Source organism: Mauremys mutica, chromosome 11, assembly GCF_020497125.1.
Source record: "Mauremys mutica isolate MM-2020 ecotype Southern chromosome 11, ASM2049712v1, whole genome shotgun sequence".
In the NCBI taxonomy this organism is placed as follows: domain Eukaryota; kingdom Metazoa; phylum Chordata; order Testudines; family Geoemydidae; genus Mauremys; species Mauremys mutica.
Genome location: NC_059082.1, coordinates 13,131,186 through 13,154,343, shown reverse-complemented (window position 1 = coordinate 13,154,343; position 23,158 = coordinate 13,131,186).

The window sequence follows — 23,158 nt, the reverse complement described above, 5'->3', positions numbered from 1 at the left end:
ACCATCACATTGTTTGCCTTCGCCCCCGGGGTACCGTCATTTAGAAGGCTGAGTTTGCTGCAGCTGCTGCTGTTGCCCGTAGTTGATCCAGGCCTGAGGAACGGGCTGGGCTGGTGGTGCAGGGGTGTATTCGTCCCTGGTGTAAGTATCTGCGGATGCGACCGGACCCTCTGGGCGTCCCCAGGGGCATTCACGTTTAAAGTGACCGGGCTGTCCGCACTGAAAACAATTTCCTGGTGGCTGGGGTTGCCAGGACCATCTTCCCCGAGCACCCTGAAATCCCCTGCCACGGCCACGGCCTCTGCCTCGAATACCGCCGCGAAAAGCTAAAGCCATCAACTTATATTCTTCCTTTTTCTCTTTCTTTTTACTACTTTCCCTTTCTTTCTCCCATGCAAAATCAGCTACGTCCAACACTGAAGTGACTGACTCACCTCCCCAACCAGGGCGAAACTTTAAGAAATAATCCCTTACAGGGGGTACTGACTGATTCACAAAAAACGAAATAAGAGTAGGGTGGTCTGCTTCTCTCTCAGGATCCATCTGAGTGAACATTCGGGCCCCCTCCAATAGCCTCGACCAGAACTTTCTGGGTGGCTCATCAGATTCCTGCCGAATCTGCATGAACTTAGCCTGATTAGGCGAGCGGCGAGCCATTTCTTTGAGTCTCTCTAACAATCGCTCTCGATCTGTTCGCAGTTGAGTCAGCCTTTGCTGACTCCAGTCTAGGGGATTCCAGCCAGCGGTTTGATCCCGCCTATCCATCCAAGTGGTATTAACCGCATCGCTATCCCCCCATGTCCTTTCTGCCATCCACAATCTACTACGTTCCTCTCCGGTCAAAACTCTACTCAACAACTGATCTACATCCGTATAAGTAGGATTATGACTTGAAAACAATCTTTCTAAAAGTTCTGTGATCTTTCGGGGATTTTCCCCAAAGGACCCTGACAACCGTCCCCACTCTTTCAAGTCCCATTCTAGCCATCCTTTATATTCCACAATATTAGTATGTTGTAACTGGCCATTATTGTCCACAAAAGGTTGGTCGTGCACCTGTAAAGGCATTTCTCTACTTACACCTTCATTACTCATAAAAGGTTTGGCGGAGGCAGCCTCTGGGCTATCCTCAGGGGAGGGGTATGCATTCTGCTGCATCTGCTTGATCTTTTGCCTAGTAATTACTCCTCCCGAGGTGTGCCCCTCCATTTCCTCCTTATCCCTCTGCAGAGATTCCAATCTGGAGTCCTGCAGATTCCCCTCTGCGCTCTGGAGAGAGTCCCCCTGCGGAGGATTAGGGGCAGGTGCTGTGGGGACCAACTGACGAGTCAAAACACGCCGTGGTTTATACTCTTCATCGAAATAACATGGAGGGGATTCACTCTCGGGAGAATACCTGACTGCCATAATTTTTAAAGATTTCCACAGCTCTGCTGCTGTGTCCCAACAAAACCAGTAACATAACTGTCCCGGATGGTCTTTTTCGATCTGGCTCCTTACTCCTCTTAAGGCAGCCTGTTCGAAAGAGCCATACGAAGGCCACCTCATCTCCGGGTCGGCCAATACCGCGGTATACCCAGTCCAATTCCTTACACACAGTGTGTACAACTTCCTCCTAGACATTCCTGTCTGTACTGGGAGTTTCCCTTCGTTCCATAACTTATTTACAATCCCCAGCGGACTCTCAAGAGGCACGCTAGTCCCTTGACCCATGGTGTCTAACAGGAGCCCTCCAACTGGCGTTTATCCTGCTGTCCAGTACACGACCCCTCAATATTGAATTGGCTGGGAGAAATCTCCCGTGGCGCCTGCCAATTCGTATATGAGTGGTCTGACCACTGGACAGAGGCACCGCACCAGAAGGATATCCCGGATGAGCCCCCAAATTGTTAGGTAAAAAGCAAGTCCTTACTCACCTCTCCAGCACCCGAGTTCGTGCGGAGTTGGTATGGGGCTCACAATCTGTCAGAGACCAGACACCAATTCGTTGATCAACGGGCTCACACTATCCTTAGCTTAAAAGGCTTCGGAGTAAGTGTGGCAAGTTTATTAGGGGTGAGCATCAATATTTATACACAGAAGTAAACAAAGTGATTAACAGATCATAATGGTCATGCATAATCAAACAAGATTCTACAGGATAAAACAGGTTAAAATGTAAATTTAAAAAGACAAAAGGGGAGATGGCTACTTAAGGGGAGGGGGGGTGTCATGAGTAGTTTGCAGGTCAGAGCTTTGATTAAAAGTTTCAGACAGAGACATCAAGTCTGGGTTAAGTTTAAGCTCATCAAAAGTTCAGACTCAACACTGATCACTCACAACTCAGTTGAAATCAGCAGAGTTTTGGAAACCCATACACAGTGGGTATAACTTCAACAGCATATGCCACCAGGGAGAATGCATCTCAGCAGTAAGGACTGCCTACCATGGGATAGAGCTGCAGGAAATTTCTGCTTCTCCCATCACAAAACTCTGGACAGCAAAGCTGGAGACATTTGGAAAAACAAACCCCCCAAACTCTGCTAATGTAACTGTGGGACCCTTTCCCCCAAACTCCTCCTATTCCCTACCCACAAATACTGGCTGTGACCAGAACATCTCTTAGCTCTGAGATGAGGCTGCCCTGTCAGTATCAGCATCGCTAATGGCTCCCTTACTTCTAACACCTCCTTTTGTGTTTAATAACAGTGGCATAATAAAGGACCCAGTGTGCCTGCAAAGAGCTAATGTGTAAACATGTAAATCAAGACTACCGAGGGCTCATTATCTTCCTGCCCTCGCCTGCTGTGCTGTGTGGACAGCGAGATAGGGAGGGGGATGTGCCTCCTAATTAATCATAAGCCATGGAGATAAATTAGAGCTTTGAGAAAAAAAAGTGTAATGTGATAACTGTTCAGTGTACTGAGCATGGAAATCCCCGAAGAAAAGTGTTAAGACTGGGAATGACGATGATAGATAGATAGATAGATAGATAGATAGATAGATAGATAGATAGATAGATAGATAGATAGATAGATACCTCTGATAGATTGTGATTGAAACAATTAATAATGACCATCCTGGGCCCAACTGATCATAGCCCTAAGGCCCCTCTGTGCAAAGGGGATGTAGGCCTGCCATAAACCCCACTGAGGGAACAATCTCAACCCAGTGGGTATTCTGGGATGGGCTGGGGGCAGAGTGTGGGCCAGGTGAAAGAAGGGGAGAAGTTAGGGGGCAAGAGGAAGTGTGGCCTGGTCAGATTTGTGCCGCAGCTATTCTACACTCTTGCAAAGTCTCATAGGGGCCAGTGAAGCAGGGGTGTGATTTAGGGCCCTAGCAGGCACTAATGGCCACCCCAGGCCCCTCAAGCCCCTGAATATGGGAAGCACAAGTGACCTTCCCTCTGTCCCTGCACTGCGCCTGCTCCAGAGTGGGGATAAATCTGCCCTCGTGTTTGTCTGGGGCCAGAGGGCAAACAATCCAATCCAAAGAGTGAGAACAGGATTTCAGTGCAAACAGTGCCCTGGCTCTTAGGCCCAGATTCTCAAAGTTATTTAGGCACCTCCATTGATTTCAATAGGAATTAGGTGCCTAAATACCTTTGAGAATCTGGGCCTTTGTTCCTTTCCCTGTCCACTCTATAACATTCCCTCCCCTAAGGCAACCTGGAGATCCTAGCACTGTGTCCTCTCTCTCTCTCTCTCTCTCTCTCACTCTCTCTGAAAAGGGCCCAATAGAGGGGAACAGACACAAATACGCTCACACTGATTACAGAGTAACTAAGAATAAATCACTGAGATCACACACATTGGTAAGATAGAGGCTTCAGCCCTATAACAATAACACGTCACCACCCTGTGATCCCCAGGAACTACTGGCCACTTATATTCTTGGAAGTGGGAGATGGAAGCTTCCTCTGTGGAGCTTTCCCCCCTGTCTGTGAGCTCATGGTGGGGTCTTCATGGCATTGGGATCTGTGCAGAGGGTGGAAACAGGGAGTGATGGCCTGCACTAGGTGGGGCTGGGTGAACGCCCTTCATTCTCCCTCCAGCCTTGCAAAGCTTACCTGAGAAAGATAACTCCGGAGCCCACTCCATGATAGGGGTTTCCTTTTTAAGGGGGTTTCCCCATGGCAACTGCAGCCACCGGTAGTCCCTGGTAGAGCAATTCCACTGGAACAGGGTGCTGTGAGCGGCGAGGGCCTGGTGGCACAGTGCTTGCTCTGAGCTACAGCATTTCATCCTTGACAGGCTTGGCCTCATGACGGGTCATGTCTATTACGGCAGGGGAGAAGGATCACGCGAGAGCAGGGCTCCATTGTGCCAGGCATTGCACAAACAGAGGAGTAGACAGTACCTGCCCTTATCCACATCCCTGGTGATCAGCAGGGCTTTGGGGATGGCCCTCTGCATCATTACACACACAGAAAATCCCATTCCCCTGGCAGACTGATCAGGGAGGACTCCAGAGGGGAGCCTTCCAATTTCCTCCCTGGACCCAAGTCCTCTTCTATTGGTTTAACTGGGGGATGGGGCAGAGCATCCCAACCCAAACTCCCTTAGGAGTCAATGAGACCCCTTGCAGGACAAAGGGCTATGGGGTGGGTCCCTACTTCAGTGCCCATCACCATAACCTTGGAGTGCCATAGACAGGTTCAAGACTAAATAGGTGTTAAGCTCTGTACACCGCCCCCTCTCTCCTGCAGTGAGAGCTCAAGGGATCTCAGAGCAAAAGCACAGAGATCATTAATCCCTCATGGCATGAAGCTTTGAGGTCACATCTGAGAATGTATTGCCTGTCTGGGGAAATTCTCTTTTCAGTGATGTACAGGGTGACTGACCGCCCAATCCTAGGGGCCTTTAAGGTATTCAAGTCAGACATGCAGGAAGGCCATTTAAAGCATGATGCTGCAAAAGGGGAATGGTAAGTGGCAGCTCTGCAAAGTGGAAAGAAGGTGCTTTGCCAACCTTGTCTTAAGTCAGACACACCATGATAACTGACTCTGAGCAGGCCTGTGTGTGCTAAGTTTGCAGATATCACCAGGCTGCACTAAGTTCAGTAACCATGACCGTGACTTAAAAAGGTATCCCCAGCAGTTAACATCTAGTGAGGGGAGGGAGGAGTGGGAGTTCTGCTGTTCTTTTCCTTTATGTCTCATCAGGGGGCTGGGCCAGGAAGAAAAGGGTCAAAAAGCTGTTATAACCCAGGGCAAAATGTTTAAGCAGGGAACTGTGCTACTCGTAGAAGGCAGGAAGTGAAAGCAGCAGCTCTACCATGCTCCCCCGAGGGAAGGCCTTGCTGGGACTTGCTCCAAAGGCCACTGCATTTCACAACCACCTTAGTTGACGCCTTCAAAAAGAAAATATAAGAAAGACAAAGAGCGGCATTGTCTTTCTCCACCTTGTAAAGGGGAATCTCTTTGGTTCACATCCCCCTGGAAACAGACTTTCCAGTCTCTTTCTTAGGTCTTGTAAGAACAAGATGTGAGAGGCCAGGAACTGGAAGTGATACCAACCACTGTTTCGCCTCCACTCTTTAGTGCTTTAAAAAATATGATTTTCTCTTGTGTTTGGGATGTGTTGGAACTAACGCAGCTTACTGTGGAGGAAGTGGGGTCTCAATGGGAGTCAAGAGCTGAGTTTTAGGCCATGTCTACACTAGCTCTTATGTCTTTTGGTGCTCAGGGGTGTGAAAAAAACCACACCCCAAGTGACATAAGTTTTGCTATGTCAGAGGGAGATGCTCTCCCTCCAGCGTAGCTTCTGCCACTCATTGAGCTGGTTTTATGATGTCAATAGAAGAGCTCTCTCCCATCGGCATAACACAGCTTCACAGGCGCTTTTACAGCGGCACAGCTGTATAGGTACAGCTATGCTGCTGTAAGCTTATAAGTGTAGACATGGCCTCAGTCCAAGCTCTGTCCAGAACTTCCTATGTGACCTCAGGGATTCTATTCTATTCTAGTTCACGCCCATCACCATAGTATCCGAGGGCCAGATTTTCAAAGGTATTTAGGTGTGTAACTCTTAGACACCTAAATACCTTTGAGGCTCTGGGCTCCAGTGCCTTTCCTCTCCAAACATGAGCCCTGCATCTGTAAAAAGGAAATAATAACGAGAGCTGGCCAAAACTTTTCCATCAAAACCATTTTCCTGATGGAAATGAGTTATTGTCAAAAAATCTTCATGGGGAGCGAGGGGAGCCAGACATTGAAAAACCCACATCCAAAATATTTTGGTTTTCAGTGACAGGGAATCAAAACAAATATTTTTGTTTAAAATTGCTTGCCAAAAACTGGAAAATTTTCATTTTTCAACAAAACCCCACCCAAAACATTCCAAAAAAGATTTCAATGAAAACTAAAACAAATTTAGCGGTGTCAAAATTTTCCATGGAGGGGTGGAATCATTTTCTGACCAGCTGTAATAATCTCTGCTTCTGAGGGCCCTTGTCAGGGTAAATTTATCAATTCTCTCCTAGAAAGGCACTTTGAAAGTGCTTTGAAATCCTCCTATGAGATGCTGCAACCACAGATATTAGCCAAAGGAGCAGACTCCCGGGGCTCAGTTCCATAGCAGAAATAACCATCTCTATAACTTCAGTTTTATGAAGTCATTATTACTATTATTGATCATCACTGATTTGGACACGGGCGAGAAATATACATTGATGCAGCCAGTCAGGATTGATGCAGGGCTGGCAGGCCAGTTTATATTGGCAATAAACACTTCCCAAGTCAGTTTAATCAACAATGATGTTCAGAGTTTATCCACGTCTTGCATAATGTTTAGCAGGGATAGGGTTAAAGCCCATGCTGTCAGTAGAAGCATTCAAGGAGGTGTCTGTCTTCACTGATAGCCCCATTCTCTTCAGGCCTGGTGGCCTAAGTTCAGCTGGACCTGATGATCTCATTAGGGAGGGGAAAATGGCCTATACCAGGGAGGAGATGGAAGATGTTACTTCCTCTGGAAGTTAGAACCAATCCAGGCACTAGAGTTTCCCTGACATGTGTCTGTTCAAATTGCTGTGAGCTTCCTTTCCCTCTATGCTTTGTATGGTCTCTGGCTGTGCGAGGCCATGTCCTTGTACTGGTTGAAAGACTCTGGAGACAGAAATAAAGCTGGATGGACAAAAAAAGGGGTGAAGGGTGTAAATATTGCAATTTTTTTTTCCAAAATTAGAAATTTTGGCAAAAGTCAAGCCACTTCCACCAGCTCCAGACAGAAAGTGTTGTCTTCTTAGCACTCAGAGCCCTGGCTGCACCAATGACCTGCACTGGGTGGGCCAAGCCACCCTACTAGACCCCAACTACCTGCATTTCACATAAGCCCACTAGAAGGCGGCTTTGAGAGCTTGACTGACCTGTGTTCTTTAACTAAATGCTGCAGCAATAAAGCAGACTCATGTCTTCAATCTAAAAGAGTAACTGCTCTGTTTTTTCCATACGCAAATCTAATGTATGTTTCACTTTTTATACAGTTTGTTCCTTTGCTTCTGATGTCTTTCTCGTCTGGGACAACAAAAGCAGACTAGTCAGTTTTGTGCTGAGTTCCTGATTGGTTTCTTGCTCAGATTCTCATGCACTAGAATGAGGTTGCAATGTTTGGCTGCAAACACTGGAGGGGGTTGGATGGTTGAGTTTTCAACTATATCCTTTGAGGTTATTGGCCCAATAGTATTGGCCCTGAGGTTTATATGTTTTACAAAGCCTAAGTTGGTGGCCAAGTTTCACCTGACAGCATCCCCTGAAACCAAGTCTGTTTGGCTTGAAATCATGAGTGAATCAAGTTTACCACTAGAGGGCCCCATGGCCATGGTGAAAGGAGAGAAGGAGCAGGAGTAGGGCAGCACTTATTCTGAGGCAGGTGTCCTGGGGGTTAGGTTGGCCGTTCCCCTTTGCTCTACCTTCTCCCTCTGCACAGTTCGTGGGGGCTTCCAAAGAGTCATTGCCCTCCCCTTTCAAGCACCTGGCTGGCTTCCTCTCTCCTGTTACTGGAGGGGAGGGAAAATGCCCATGACAGAGGGAAAAAAAACACTTTTTGGGATCCAAACAGCAGCTAGGTCTAGGAGTCGGTGGAACTCTTGCCAGAATAAGCCTGACTCTTTAAACACCTCCCTGCTTTGAGTCCCCATCTTCTAGGGTGAGCAGGTGAACCAGGCCTCATAGGTGACCTTGAGACCTGAGCACCTTTGCCATTATCCAAGCCTAGGGCTGAAGGCTGCCTGCTGTGGTCCAGACGGAATGGACCAGGGTTACACCGGGTCTGCGCTCACAAACAACCTGTCTTCATCATTGGAGCAGCAGGATGGCCTAAACTGGAAGGAGCTCGACATGCTGACTTCTCGCCTTCAGTCAGGCTGCCATAACTTCCTAACACACCAGTGCATTGGTAACAAATGACAGAGGGACAGCAGCCCAGGCAGGATCCCATTTCCAGCCTCTTGGGAGGCGTTAGCAATCACTCCATGGTGAAAAGTGTTGGCTTAACAACTCTGGAGAGAGAAGCTCTGTCTCTAGCCATGGAGCAGTGACCGCACAGGCCTCAGCAGTGCAGACTTGCCACCCAAACTGCCTACATACTATAACCATAACTCAGAGAGGCTACCTATAGGGTAGGCTGAAACGAACAAGGGCACCCGTTCGTGCTAATTAGGGTGGCTGTTTTTATAGCACCACTGGAACTGGACTGACTTATGGACTGACCATCTGTTCAGAGGCCACCAAGCGCTCAGCAGATGGTAACAATCTAGGGTCTTGGCTAGATCTTCGCTGTTGCCATAGATATGAAAAACTGTATGTCCCATTACCTCTCCTCTAGGTCATCTAGTCCCACTCCCAGCCGGTGTGCCCTGTGTCACCCCCAGTGGCAGTGATGCAGATAGGCTCTAAGACCCAGGTTAGCTGCAGCGCTGGACCCCTTGTCACCTTTGCGTGTCCAATAATTCACTAAATGGCAGGCAATATGGCCCCTCTGTGCGCAGAAAGCCAAACCACAGAAAGTTACTGGGGGTGAACGAGACAGTTGCCGCATTCAAAGCGCTCTGTTCACCAGGAACTGCAGGGACCAGTCCACAGAGACCTCTAGCAAAGAGTGGCACCCTCTACGCTTCATCTAATCCCTTGGAGATGAGCAATGCCTCTGCTGTACAGCTGCAGACCACATTTCCTGGCTTCTGTTCCCTGCTGCCCCTGCCAAGGAAATATAGTGCATGAGGAAAAGGCAGATCTGATGACACCAAGCAGACTGCATGCCCGGGGATTCCACTGACATGATCCCCAATGGATCCCTCCTTCCAGGCAGGGTGGCACCAAATCAGCTGCCAATGGGTCACAAGAGAGTCAAAGAATGTATATGAACAAAGTTCTTTCCAGAGGGACATAGTATAAGTAATGATATTTGGTGGCGTATTGAATCTGGTTTTCTAAAGCACCTTCCATGCTCACAGCACGAGGCCACCCTCTAAGCACCTTACAGAGCCTTACATAGCAGCTATGCAGTGACCAGTCAACCCAATGAGAAATAAATACCTGGATATTTCCCAACACACCGGGGTTTTCCTCTATCATATTCTCCTCAAAATGCCTTGGGTTCTTTATTTGTTGCAGACCATGGTTTAACATCCCAATGAGGGTAGACTGTACTGCATGTGAGAACGCTATAGACTATAGCCCTTCCCAACCCTTCAGCTTCTGAAGTTTCAGGGAGTTGCCTGCATGATTCCAAGGGCGGTCTTACCTTAAGATCACGCTGAGACAATTGCCCCTGTTCTCCTTTCTTATTTCTCAGGACTTTTCTGGTCCTCTCAGAGAGTACAAAGTGTCAAAATGGACAAGAGGCCTCATTTCTGGACACCCTTCAAATGTACAGGGCTTTGTTTCTAAATAGTAAATGCAGCTGTACTCTCAGTGTCTTACCAGGCCTATTAGAAAATGCATCGATAATCAGCACCTAGCAGATGCTGCTATGACTGGCGGTGGCGAATCCAGCTAGAAAAGGAGGAGAATGTTAAATCTGGAGATGAGCCTGAATCTGAACCCCAAATGGGAACCTTCTTAGTTTTGTAGCTATTCAGATATGGAGCTGAACTTTGCAGCTCGGGCCCAGCTCTTGGTCAAACGTTGGACGTGTTTCATAGATGATTTTTGTCATTGTAGAGCTGGCTGCTCCACAGATAGCACTGAAATGTGTAAGAAGGACACCAGGCTCTGTCTTATCACCTCCATCTCCAGGGTACATTATCAAAGCAAAGCCTTCCTACGAGAGGGAATAAGAGCCTTCTTTACTTTGCTTCATTCTACACTCTTCTTGGGGAACCATTTGTGTGGCTAAACACGGACTGATCAGGATGAGCCAGGGAACCTACTCCAAAATCTTCTTTCTTTTTGTCCCCTTGCTCCATAATGTCATCTTCACTATTGCTACGGGCTCTTTTCCAGAAATGAAACACGTTACTCTGTTTTCTGTTCAACCACCCTATCTCCACGGCTTCCTATAAAGATCTCAACCCTCCTTCCAGTCTCACCACCCTTCACAGAGACACAGAGCAGGTGGATGCTGATCTGCTGTAGTTTTAACACTAGAATCCTTTCCTTTGAATGCAGCAGCTCAGTTGCTGGTCCCTTGAAAACAAAATAAAGGAAGCCTCGGCAAATTGAATCTGTGTTGTAGGGTGATTGGGAGGATTTCAAAGAGAGGACATTCAGAATGTTGTGCTCTCACATTATCCGCTTAATTTGGATTGATCCCAACTAGGATCTTTGACGACTTTCTACATCCTTCCTGGTGTTTGTCAGGATCATGTACACATGGCCGTTGTCGCCGGGACTGGAGAACTGTTCCTTCGGAATGCCTAATTAAGCTCCCATTAGCATTTCTTATAGAGCGCAGATGCAGCCTTTCCATCCCAGCAAACAATGCCATCTGTTGTTCCCATGCTGTAATTTCCATCTGAAAGTCTGCTCTGGGTTCTATATTTAATAGCAGACGTTTGCAACTGCCAGAAAAAGTAACGTTTAAATTTGGCAAGAGTGGGGGGGAGTTCTCTTCTCCTTTGAAGAAAACATGAGGATGTTTTGTTTCTTCTCTTTGTCAAACGCCAATTTAATGTGAGTGAAGGTTGCAAGACTGAAAACTCAGGAATCTGCACTCCTCTCTCCATGGCACAGGTGCAGCATGAGCCATGACAATGCAAGCTTCCACCACAATTCCCTTTGCCAATGAGCCTCCCCTCTGACCTAAGGGCTGTGTCTACAGAATAATTTTTCTGCAAAACTTTCCTACGGTTGCTAATAGCAGTGCAGCTCTCCAGCGGTAGCAATGCTGGGAATGCTAATGCAGAGAGAGCTCACACAGCCACTGCTGTTTGTATGGGTACGTCTACACTACGGGACTATTCCGAATTTGCATAAACCGGTTTTGTAAAACAGATTTTATAAAATCGAGTGCGCGCGGCCACACTAAACACATTAAATCGGTGGTGTGCGTCCATGGTCCGAGGCTAGCGTCGATTTCTGGAGCGTTGCACTGTGGGTAGCTATTCCCTAGCTATCCCATAGTTCCCGCAGCCTCCCCCGCCCCTTGGAACTTCCGGGTTGAGATCCCAGTGCCTGATGGGGCAAAAATCATTGTCGCGGGTGGTTCTGGGTAAATGTCGTCAGTCACTCCTTCCGCTGGGAAAGCAACGGCAGACAAGCATTTCGCGCCTTTTTCCCCTGGATTGCCCTGGCAGATGCCATAGCATGGCAATCATGGAGCTTTTTTTGCCGTTTGTGACTCTCACCGTATGTGTACTAGATGCCGCTCACAGAGGCGATTCAGCAGCGCTACACAGAAGCATGCTTTTGCTTTTGCATGACAGCAGAGATGGTTACTAGCCATATTGCACCATCCAAACCCTTCCATAAATTGGAACTGAGGATGATCATGGCTACCAGTCCTTTTGTACCATTTGCTGCTAGTGCCCCTGGTCAATCAGCCAGGGGCACAAAAGCCAAAAGTGGTTACTAGCCTGTACCATTGGCTGCTGTCATAAGTGCCCCTGGCCAATCAGCCAGGGGCGCAAAAGCAAAAATTGGGAATGACTCCCTGAGTCAATCCCTCCTTTTTGGTATCTAAAAATAGAATCAGTGCTGCCTAATATAGGCAAGTGTGTTAGAGAACCACCTGCTCTGTGTCAGAGCCGGCAGAAATTATTATCTGTATGCTATTCACAGGGGGTGCTCCTGTAACAACCCCACCTGTTGATTCTGTTCTTCCCCCAGCCTTTCTTGGCTACCGTAGCATTGTCCCCCCACTTGTGTGATGAATTAATAAAGAATGCAGGAATAAGACACACTGACTTGTTAGTGAGAAATGAGTGGAAGGCAGCCTCCAGCTGCTATGATAGTCCAGACAGGACATTAAGCAGTGTGTAGGAGAGAAGCCCAGCATCCCACTGCTAGTCCAGGGGCAACTGAATCTTTTCTTTACACATGAAGGGTGGGGGCTGATGGAGCTCAGCCCCCTGTTGCTATGATGAGGATGGTTACCAGCCATATTGCACCATCCATCCACCAGAAAAAATTAGGGCCAATAGGCTGATGACGAGGACGGTTACCAGTCCTTTTGTACCATCAGCTGAGGCTGATGATGAGAATGGATTTCCATCTTTTTGCACGATCAGCTTATGCTGATGATGAAGATGGATTTCCATCCTTTTGTACCATCAGCCGCCCATGGCGGGGGGGGAGCAAGGATGTTGGTGTTGAGTGCTGCACTATCGCGTCTATCTGCAGCATTCAGTAAAGATAGGGTGACATGTAAAAGAGTCAGAGGATTGTTTTACCTTTCGCTTCTGGGGGTGGGTGGGGGGGTGGGTGAGTAGATTGCCAAGCTATGCCCTGACCCGCGGGCACTGTGTTTGACCCTAGAAGCATTTGGAGCTCAGCCAAGAATGCAAATAATTTTAGGAGGCTGCAGGAACTGTGGGATAGCTTCAGTCCTCCAGTCCATGCGCATCCATTTGATTCTTTGGCTTTCCGTTACGCTTGTCACGCTGCAGTGCGCTGAGTCCCTGCTATGGCGTCTGTCTGGAGATTTTTAAAAAAGGATTCTGAATTTCATCTTCTGTAACGGAGCACTGATAGAACGGATAGAACGGATTTGCCTGCCCTTACAGCGATCACATCCGCATGGTCCATGCGGGAGCTCTTTTTTTTATTTTGATTTCGGACTGCATCGCCACCCGTGCTGATCGGAGCTCCACGCTGGGCAAACAGGAAATATTCAAAAGTTCGCGGGGCTTTTCCTGTTTACCTGACCACTGCATCCGAGTTCAGATTGCGGTCCAGAGCGGTCACTGGTGCACTGTGGGATAGCTCCCGGAGGCCAATACCGTCGATCAGCGTCCACACTAACCCTACTCCGATATGTTAATACCGATACTAGCGTTACTCCTCTCGTTAGGGAGGAGTACAGAAACCGGTTTAAAGAGCCATTAAAATCGATATAAGGTGCCTCCTAGTGTGGACGGTTTTGGCGTTAAATCGGTTTTATGCTCCTAAAACCGATTTAAACGCCTAGTGTAGACCAGGCCTATTACTGTGCTGTCACCTTCTCTGAGCACTGGAGCTCCCCTGGTGATAGCAACTGTAGAAAATATTCTCCAAATACTCAAGTGCAGACGTGGCTCCAGAGAACTGCTTATTTTCCATGGCCTCTTCAGTCCTTGACTTATGTGCTGTGACTGCCAACAAGGAGGCTTTTTTGTGGTGACCCACTAATGAATTTCACGCAGACCACTAAAAGAGCCATCAGCTGATCATAACATTTGTTCACTCCTGACCTGAAGTGGATTGAGATCGGTGACCTAGAGGAAAAAGGCACCGAATCCCTTTACTTAGCCCCTTCAGCAGTGGAGTTTCCCAGGATGGAAATGCTGAGTGAAAAACAGAACCAGGAAAAACAAAAACATACAAGGAAGCCAACAAAGGTTCTGGGCCGGTTTTAACCTCTCCTGCTACTTCTGAAAAAAATGGCAATGTAACCTAATTCCTTGGTAGCAAGATCTACTTAGATGGGTCACACGAACTGGTGAATATGGGAAATGGGCTAGAAAAAAACCCTATATCTGAAAAACACCAAATTTGGGGAAAGTTAAGATCTAGACTGGAAGTTGGTAACTGGGGGCAATTTCCATAACCGGCAGGACCAAATCCCCTTGAACTTTGGGAAAATTTTGAACCGGCTCCAAAGTCTGTGACTTGGGTCCATCTGAAGTAAACATTAAACTAAACAAATGCAGTGATGACTACAGCTGGTCAAGAAAGAGGGGGAAACATTTCACAAGGATTTTTTTTTTAATTTTGCTTCTTGGCTTTTGAATTTTGAAAAACAAAAACACTTCAGTCCATTGCATAGCTGCTCAAAAAATGGTGTGTGTGTGGAGGGGATTTAGCCAACTTTTCCCTACTTTTTTTCAAATGTCAACATTTTAATAATTTTTTTTAAATGTCAGGTTGGTTTTTGAATGCTGACCATACGATAGGCAAATCAAAGGAAGGGTGTGGCAGGTATGATGTGTTGTAATAGTGCAGGAGAATTCTCCCCACCTGGCAGGATTCTCCACTCTAGATCACGTCCAAGGTGCTGGTTTTAAAGTATGGAATGGTTGAAGCCATCTCCAGGAGTGTCCCATTCTTCCCTTAGGGAGGAGCTGCTCTTGTTTTCTTCCCCAGCTGGAGTCCTTAGAAAATCCTCTGATTTCTGTATGGAGAGAAATGGATTGTTTTTCCACTTGGTTCCTCCCACTGTTTCCCTCCTCACTCTCTCCCTTGCTGTCAGGTGTCCTCAGGTGCAGCTCCCTCTGCCTCGTTGGATGTCAGATTCGCTCCAACAGTTTGTCTTATTGTCAGGCTATCTGCCTGTCTGTGTGTTTGTGTTGTGCCCATCACCATGCTGTCTAGGGCTACTGCCTGCCGTGCTCATGCTCCCCACTGCTACTACCATACATGTAGGCAGGTTCCTCCCCATCACAAGAAGGAGTCTGTCAGTTTTCAGGGCTGCTACTCCTTTAGTTTATGATCATGCTGTGCGTGACTGGGAGGCACTTCCTTTAAAACATAGGTCTTAGCCTGTTCCGTAGCCCTGTCCTTTCAGGACCTGCCATTGATTATTGTATAGCACTCAATATGTTATAGCTGATTTCCAGCAGACACAGAGCTCTATGTACCATTCCTCAGTGGGCTACAGTCTCCCTGTCCGAAGGGATGGAACAAATGAGGATGACACGCAGCAGGGTAGGATGAGGAGAGACACGTTCTATTGGGGCAGGGCTGGCCCACAACATTTTGGCACCTGAGGCGGGGAGCTCAAATGATGCCCCCATGCCCCCTCGCTTGGGCCAAAACTTTGAAAGGTCTCAATTCTGCCTTCTTCCTGTTCTACTCCTCTCATGGTACTGCTCTGCTACCTACCCCAATAAAGGAGAACTAACAACTTAAAATGCCTTGTTCAAAAATTTTAAGTAACACTTAACTTTCAAGTTTCAGTGGTAGCCATGTTAGTCTGTATCAGCAAAAAAAACAAGGACTCCTCATTTTTTTTACTTAACTTTCAAACGCCTGAACAGCAAATGTAACTTTTCTTGTCTGGATAGTAAACACTGGCATTTTTATCTGTTTGAATAATCAAAGTGGTGCTTTCCGGGCCTTCTTGGTTGCAAAGATTTGAACTGCTTCCTGAAGGTCCACAGTCTGGGCCAGCTCATGCTTTATTGAGATGGTTGCAAAGCCAACCAGCCACTCCTGTGTCATTGTGGAGCGTAGATGTGTTTTTATTAACTTCAGCTTGGAGAAGCTGCGTTCTCCACTGGCGACTGTTACAGGAAGTGTTAGAAGTATGCGCAGAGCAACAAAAGCTGAAATGTATCTAGAAAGGGCTTTCAGTTCATCACCTAAATCACTCACATCAATATCGCGCACGTCATCATGTGTTAACACTGTCTCTAGTGCCCTGCATTGTTGGTGTAGGTCTTCTTCAGGTATAGTGAGGAGTTTTGGAATATTATACAACATCCCAAATATACTGCTGGGTTCCTTGAGCTGCTTGAAACATTCTTCAACTGACTGTATTGCACAATCTAGCACCTGGTTAAATAATTCAACTTTGAACTGTTGTTTGGGATCTCTTATGGGATTATCCCGTGCCTCGTAATCAAAATGTCGTCTTCTTCGGTGACTCTTGTATTCTTGAATGGGTGGGAAAATAGCTGCAGTGTGAAGTTCCTCTGCCAACTTCTGTGCACTCTTCAGAACGTTTTGAAATCCCTCATCTGACCGGTAAGACTGTAGATATGACTTTGCTTTGTCCAGTTGTTCCATTGCTCCAGATATATCAAGGTCAACACCTTGGAGTCTCTTGCTTACAACATTTATTTCAAACAATATGTCATGCCACAACAATAAGCCACACAGAAATTTGAAGTTATGTATGTTTCTGGTGATTCCATTTCCCTCTGCCACTGTTCTCCCACAAACAGTTCCCATCATAGCATTATCCTCCATAATGGCAACTATGGCATCATCTATCTTCCCAACTTGGTGTTTGATAGGCTTTATCGCCACCACTCGACTTTCCCATCGTGTGTCATTCAGTGGTTTCAGTGACAGAGAGGATGTTTCCAGATGTTGCTTCAAAATTTGCCATTGATGAATTGATGCAGAGAAAAATACATAGATGCTTCGAATTACATTAAAAAATTCAGCAGCCTCACTAGAAGCTGATGCTGCATCACTGATCACCAAGTTCAATGAATGAGAACTGCATGGGACAAAAAAAGCTCAAGGGTTTAACTCTTGGATCTGTGTCTGCACTCCTCTGTTCTTTCCTCTCATGTTGGCACCATTATCGTAGCCCTGACCTCTCATGTCAGCTATCGCAATTCCCGTATCTTCCAGCTTTTTAAGAAGCACATTTGTCATACCAGCTCTTGTAGTATCATCAAAATGTCAATAAATTCTAGAAAATGCTCTCTGACAGTCACCATTGCAGGGACATTTTCACTAGGTTCTGTTGTTACAAAACGCACCATTAAAGTAATTTGTTCCATATGGCTGATGTCAGATGTGCAGTCCAGAATAACACAGTAATATCTTGCTGACTTCAGATCTGCCACAAACTTCTCTGTTTGACTTTTGTTGCCAGTAACTGGATGATTTCTTTTTTAATTGTTTTTCCAAGGTAGTGGTGTGTGTACATTTCTTGGGTGATGACTCTTCTTAGATGCTCCTGGAGTACAGCATCAAACTCAGCCATCAGCTCCAAAATTTTAGTTTCCATTGTTTGGCACATACAGCTGATCTGAAGTGTCACGCAGTGCTAGGTTTTGGATAGCAATTATTCTCACAATGGCAATGAGCTTTTTCAGAACATTTTACCAGTAAAGAGACTCTGATGCAATCTCTTGATGCTGATGATCTATGATGGTCTTTAACCTTAGTCTCATCTCAAGCTCTTTCCACCGATGGAATGCTCTCTGGTGATTTGCTGCCTTCTCATGGCATGCCAGATTTCTAGTCAGATTTTTTCCAGTCCTTTGTTCTTGTAGAACCCAGTGTGGCTGAAACATTAGACTAGAAGAGTTTGCAATAAAAACAGTATGCAGCATTCTGGGTTTTTGCATACATAAGCCATGGCCTCTCCACTTTGTCACCACTGGGGATTTCACACCAGTAATGTGTTGGATGGAAACTTCTATTGTCATTGTCTTTGGGGTACATGAAGTTTTTCACTTGCTGTGGCCCATGCAATACAAGGAAGTCCCTCAGGCTACTACTCGAGTGAGTCCACAGTCCTGGATCATCTAGACTTGAGAAACTAAACTCAGCAGCAGCTGTTTCTTGCGCCTCCACCACACTCTTCTCTCATCTACAATTTTCTTCAGGAATGTGCATGGTTAAGTCCATTTGATATGGATGCTGCAGTAGCTGCCAGGTCACCTGCACTCTGACTAATTGGAAGATCAGGCATCTCCTCACCCCTCACATCCTCACTGGGGCCGGAAGGCTCACCGTGAACATTTGTATCTATGTATATCAGGAGAGCTCCTTCCTGCTTAGATAGAAAAGCCTCCTTTGCTTTCTTTTTTTTTCTGAATACTGCCCCAGAGGGGTGTCTTCTTCTTTCACTCATGACTGCTGTTCTGTGCCAGCTATAGTGGCTCTCAACACTCAATTGAAGGGGACAAATAAGCAGGCTGGTAGCAGGGCCTGAGTGAGGGAAGATATCAGTGTCTTAAGGGCCTAACTGGCTCCTACTACTTCAGTTGACTGCCTGTCCTCCTCAAGTGGGTTCAGGGAAGCAGCAGGAAACAGGAAGCTCCCTGAGAAGCTGGTGTGAATCAGTCCAGGCTCCTGGGGATGCCAGAGAGGTACATAAGAGGCTCCTCCTCCTCTCTCTCCCTGCAGCTCCTGCTGCTTTCTGTTATTCCCTCTCCCCTTTTCTCCTGCCCGCCTGTTATGTCTCTTGTGCCCTCCTTCCTCCAGCACAGCACTCCACCATCTCTGTGCATCTAGAGCAGAGAGAATACAGATGCACCAGCAGCAGACACAATTTTCTACACGCTGGGTCCTAGTGGTGCCCCCCACAGTCTGGCACCTGAGGCGGTCTCCTCAGGTCACCTCATGGTAAGGCCAGCCCTGTATTGGGGATTGCACTCCAAGTGTCTGATTCTACTCACAGTGACACTGGTGCCAATCAGGAGTGACTCCACTGAAATCAATTGAGTTACACCAATGTAAAGCTGGCATAAAAGAGATCAGCATTAGGCCCCATGTGCTGGATGAGGGACAGAAGCACCTTCCAAGACATGAATTTGCAAAACGCTGTTCTGAGCAAAACTGAAGAAATGGGGGAATCCCTTGTAAGAGGGGATGAAACCCTTCCCCCTCAGACCTTCTGTGAGTGACAACTGATACGAATTACCCCTCCCCTTTCTCTGGATCAGTTATAAAAGGATGGATGTCAGTCTGGGTTCACACACAGCTTGCGGAGATAAGGACTTTGCCAGCCTGAGCGGGTAGCAGTTGGAAACTGCTCTGAGAATTAACAATTACTTCATTACACTCCTCGATGATTCTGTTATAGTCTGGAGCAGCTGGATGAGACTCAACCACAAAGGGAAAAATCAATTTAGTTTTGTCTTTAAATGTTGCCGTTGTTCAACAGATGTTTTCTAGGTGCCACAGCAGCCACCTTGCTTGAGATTCCACTTGTCATCCGTAGCAGCTCATTAAACTAATTAACAGGGTATTTCATCCATTTGAAGCAGCAGCTTTGCTGGAAGCTAGAAAATGGCAGAGTTCTAAGGGTTAATTTTCACTCGTCTGGTACAGCATGGTCAAATTACAGATCGGCAGTTACAGACTGGTAAGTCTAACGTCAGTATTGGGCAAATTAGTTGAAACAATAGTAAAGAATAAAATTGTCAGACACATAGAAGAACATAACTTTTGGGGCAAAAGTCAACATGGTTTCTGTAAAGGGAAATCATGTCTTACTAATCTATTAGAGTTCTTTGAAGGAGTCAACAAACATTTGGACAAAGGGGATCCAATGGACATAGTGTACTTAGATTTCCAGAAAGCCTTTGACAAGGTCCCTCACTAAAGGCTCTTACGTAAAGTTGTCATGGGATAAGAGGGAAGATTCTTTCATGGATTGATAACTGGTTAAAAGACAGGGAACAAAAGGTAGGAATAAATGGTTAATTTCCAGAATGGAGAGGGGTAACTAGTGGTGTTCCCCAAAGGTCAGTCCTAGGACCAATCCTATTCAACTTATTCAGAAATGATCTGGAGAAAGGGGTAAACAGTGAGGTGGCAAAGTTTGCAGACGATACTAAACTGCTCAAGATAGTTAAGACCAAAGCAGACTGTGAAGAACTTCAAAAAGATCTCACAAAACTAAATGATTGGGCAACAAAATGGCAAATGGAATTTAATGTGGATAAATGTAAAGTAATGCATATTGGAAAAAATAACCCCAACTATACATACAATATGATGGGGGCTAATTTAGCTACAACTAATCAGGAAAGAGATCTTGGAGTCATCGTGGATAGTTCTCTGAAGACATCCACGCAGTGTGCAGTGGCAGTCAAAAAAGCAAACAGGATGGTAGGAATCATTAAAAAAGGGATAGAGAATAAGACGGAGAACATCTTATCGCCCTTAAATAAATCTATGGTACACCCACATCTTGAATACTGTGTACAGATGTGGTCTCCTCATCTCAAAAAAGATATACTGGCATTAGAAAAAGTTCAGAAAAGGGCAACTAAAATGATTAGGGGTTTGGAATGGGTTCCATATGAGGAGAGATTAAAGAGGCTAGGACAGGGGTTGGCAACCTCTGGCATGCGGCTCGCCAGGGTAAGCACCCTGGTGGGCCAGGCCAGTTTGTTTATCTGCCGCGTCGGCAGGTTTAGCGGACCGCGGCTCCCACTGGCTGTGGTTCACCGTCCCAGGCCAATGCGGGAGGCGGGAAGCTGCAGCCAGCACATCCCTCGGCCAGTGGCGCTTAAACAAACTGGCCCAGCCCACCAGGGTGCTTACCCTGGCGAGCTGCATGCCAGAGGTTGCCGACCCCTGGGCTAGGACTTTTCAGCTTGGAAAAGAGGAGACTAAAGGGGGATATGATAGAAGTATATAAAATCATGAGTGATGTGGAGAAAGTGAATAAGGAAAAGTTATTTACTCGTTCCCATAATATAAGAACCAGGGGCCACCAAATGAAATTAACGGGCAGCAGGTTTAAAACAAATAAAAGGAAGTTCTTCTTCACATAGCACGCAGTCAACCTGTGGAAGTCCTTGCCTGAGGAGGTTGTGAAGGCTAGGACTATAACAGGTTTTAAAAGAGAACTGGATAAATTCATGGATGTTAAGTCCATTAATGGCTATTAAGCAGGATGGGTAAGGAATGGTGTCCCTAGCCTCTGTCAAAAGGAGAGATGGATGGTAGGGGAATACTTGTTGGGAGGGATAGCTCAGTGGTTTGAGCATTGGCCTGTTAAGCCCAGCATTGTGAGTTCAATGCTTGAAAAGGCCATTTAGGGATTGGTCCTACTTTGAGCAGTGGGTTGGACTAGATAACCTCCCCTTCTAAACCTGATACTCTAAGATTAGCTGTTCACTCCCTCTGGGGTACCTGGTAGTGGCCACTGTCAGTAGACAGAATACTGGGCTGGATGGACCTTTGGTCTGACCCAGTATGGCTTTTCTTATGTTAAATCCAGGGAGCAAGGATTTAAAATAGTTTCATGTACCATAGCTATTATTTAGTGCATATAGTCCCTGTTAACTGTAGTGACAAGATGTTATTCCATTTCTACTCTGGAGGAAGTATGGGACTGTATTTTATCATGCAGCTTTTTATTGGGATTGTTGCTTCAATAAATCCTCATCTCCTCCTCTCCCCACACTCTGCAGAATGGGCCCTGCAGGCAGTGCTGCCTTGTGAGTCAACAGCATGAAACAGGGACAAGCAGAGGCATAAATAACTATGGTAGGAAACTCACAGAGAACTTTTCTGGGTTAGAGCAAAGGGCTTCCAGGCAGCCCTTCAATACTCTGGACTTGGTTTTAGAGAAGCCCCGCACACTTTGGGGACAGGATATTTTCAGCTGGGTGTGCTCAATAAAGTTGCTAGTTCTTCACTGTAATATTGACCCTTATTGTAAGCTACCTACTGAAAGCAGAAGGGTATAAGCCTAGGGAAGTGAAGGAGGTGGTGGGAGAAGAGAGGGGAAGTCCTCCCCCTGTGCCCTAGACACACCTTTTCAGCTGAGATGCACTTTGTTTAGAATTAGAGTACATTATTTTTCAAGAGAAAAAAATCCAGGCTGTGGAGCAAATTTCAAAAGCCAGTTTTTCAAAAGACTGTAGCCCAAGTATGGCATGCCACCACTGCTTCTACTAATGATCAATTAATGGTCTTATACAGTGTAAGTGCTTTTCACCAGAGATCTCAAAGCACTTTACAAACGAGGTAACTATTATTATCCCCATCTTTCAGATAGAAAAACGGAGGCGCAAAAATGACAAAGCAACTTGCTGAAGGTCACTCAACCGACCAGTGGCAGAGACAGGAATAGAACCCAGCATCCCATTCCGGCGTGCTATGCATATTTTTGAAGCAGATGTGGCCCTTTAAAGTTTTGATTTACATTAAATGTCCCATACGTTAAAGCAGCTGAAAAATCTCAGTGCAAACATGGGCAATTTAAGAAATCAGCACTTTGGCTGAGGCTTTTACCACTCTGACCTTGTGTTTGTGATTACTGTGCTGGACCGGAGGTGGCTGTGCTGGGCATCAGGAGGGCACAATATGCTATTTCTCCTTCGTTAAGTGGAGGCCAGTGAGGGGCGTATTAGGTTCAATAATTTGACCTGCACTGAACTGGAGTGGTTTGGTGGCGCTCACTCCCCAGCACATTTTTTTACACCTAGGACTAGAGCAGCAGGGCTCTGCAGGTTGGGATTGAGATGGCTCCACAGCACAGTGTGGGAAGCCCAGGACCAGAGTAGCATGGGCTGCACACCAGGACTGAAGTGCATTGGCAGCGTGGTGTGGGAGGCGCAGGGCCTGTTGCAGGGTGGGGATTAAGGGGCATTATACCAGTGCTATAGGGGGCTTCACACGTGCAATAGCAGGGGATGCCGCAGAGCAGGACAGAAATGCTTTGCCGAGCGCTGCCAGGGGAGCCCAGCAGGAGGAAGGGGAAGGTACAAAGGTCAGGATGCAGGTGCATTGGCAGAGCTGTGGTGGAGGACCCGGCCGGAGGACAAGCCTGGAATTAGGGTTAGGTGCAGGCTGGGATTGAAATCCAGCCATGCTTCGCTATGTGTTAAAGCTCCCTTGGGTGCCCCGTCCTTAGGGTGACCAGACAGCAAGTATGAAAAATCAGGACACGGGGGTGGGGGGTAATAGGAGCCTATATAAGAAAAAGACCCCAAAATCGGGACATCTGGTCACCCTACCCGTCCTGCTCCGCCGCCTCTACCCCTTCAGCCTGAGTACAGGCTCCTCTACCTTTAAGAATCACAGCTGGGGGGCGGGACTCCAGCTGCTTCAGCCCCGCCCTATAGGCTCCGTCCTTGACTCCGCCCAGCAGCAGCTTCCTCTAATCCCATTGGC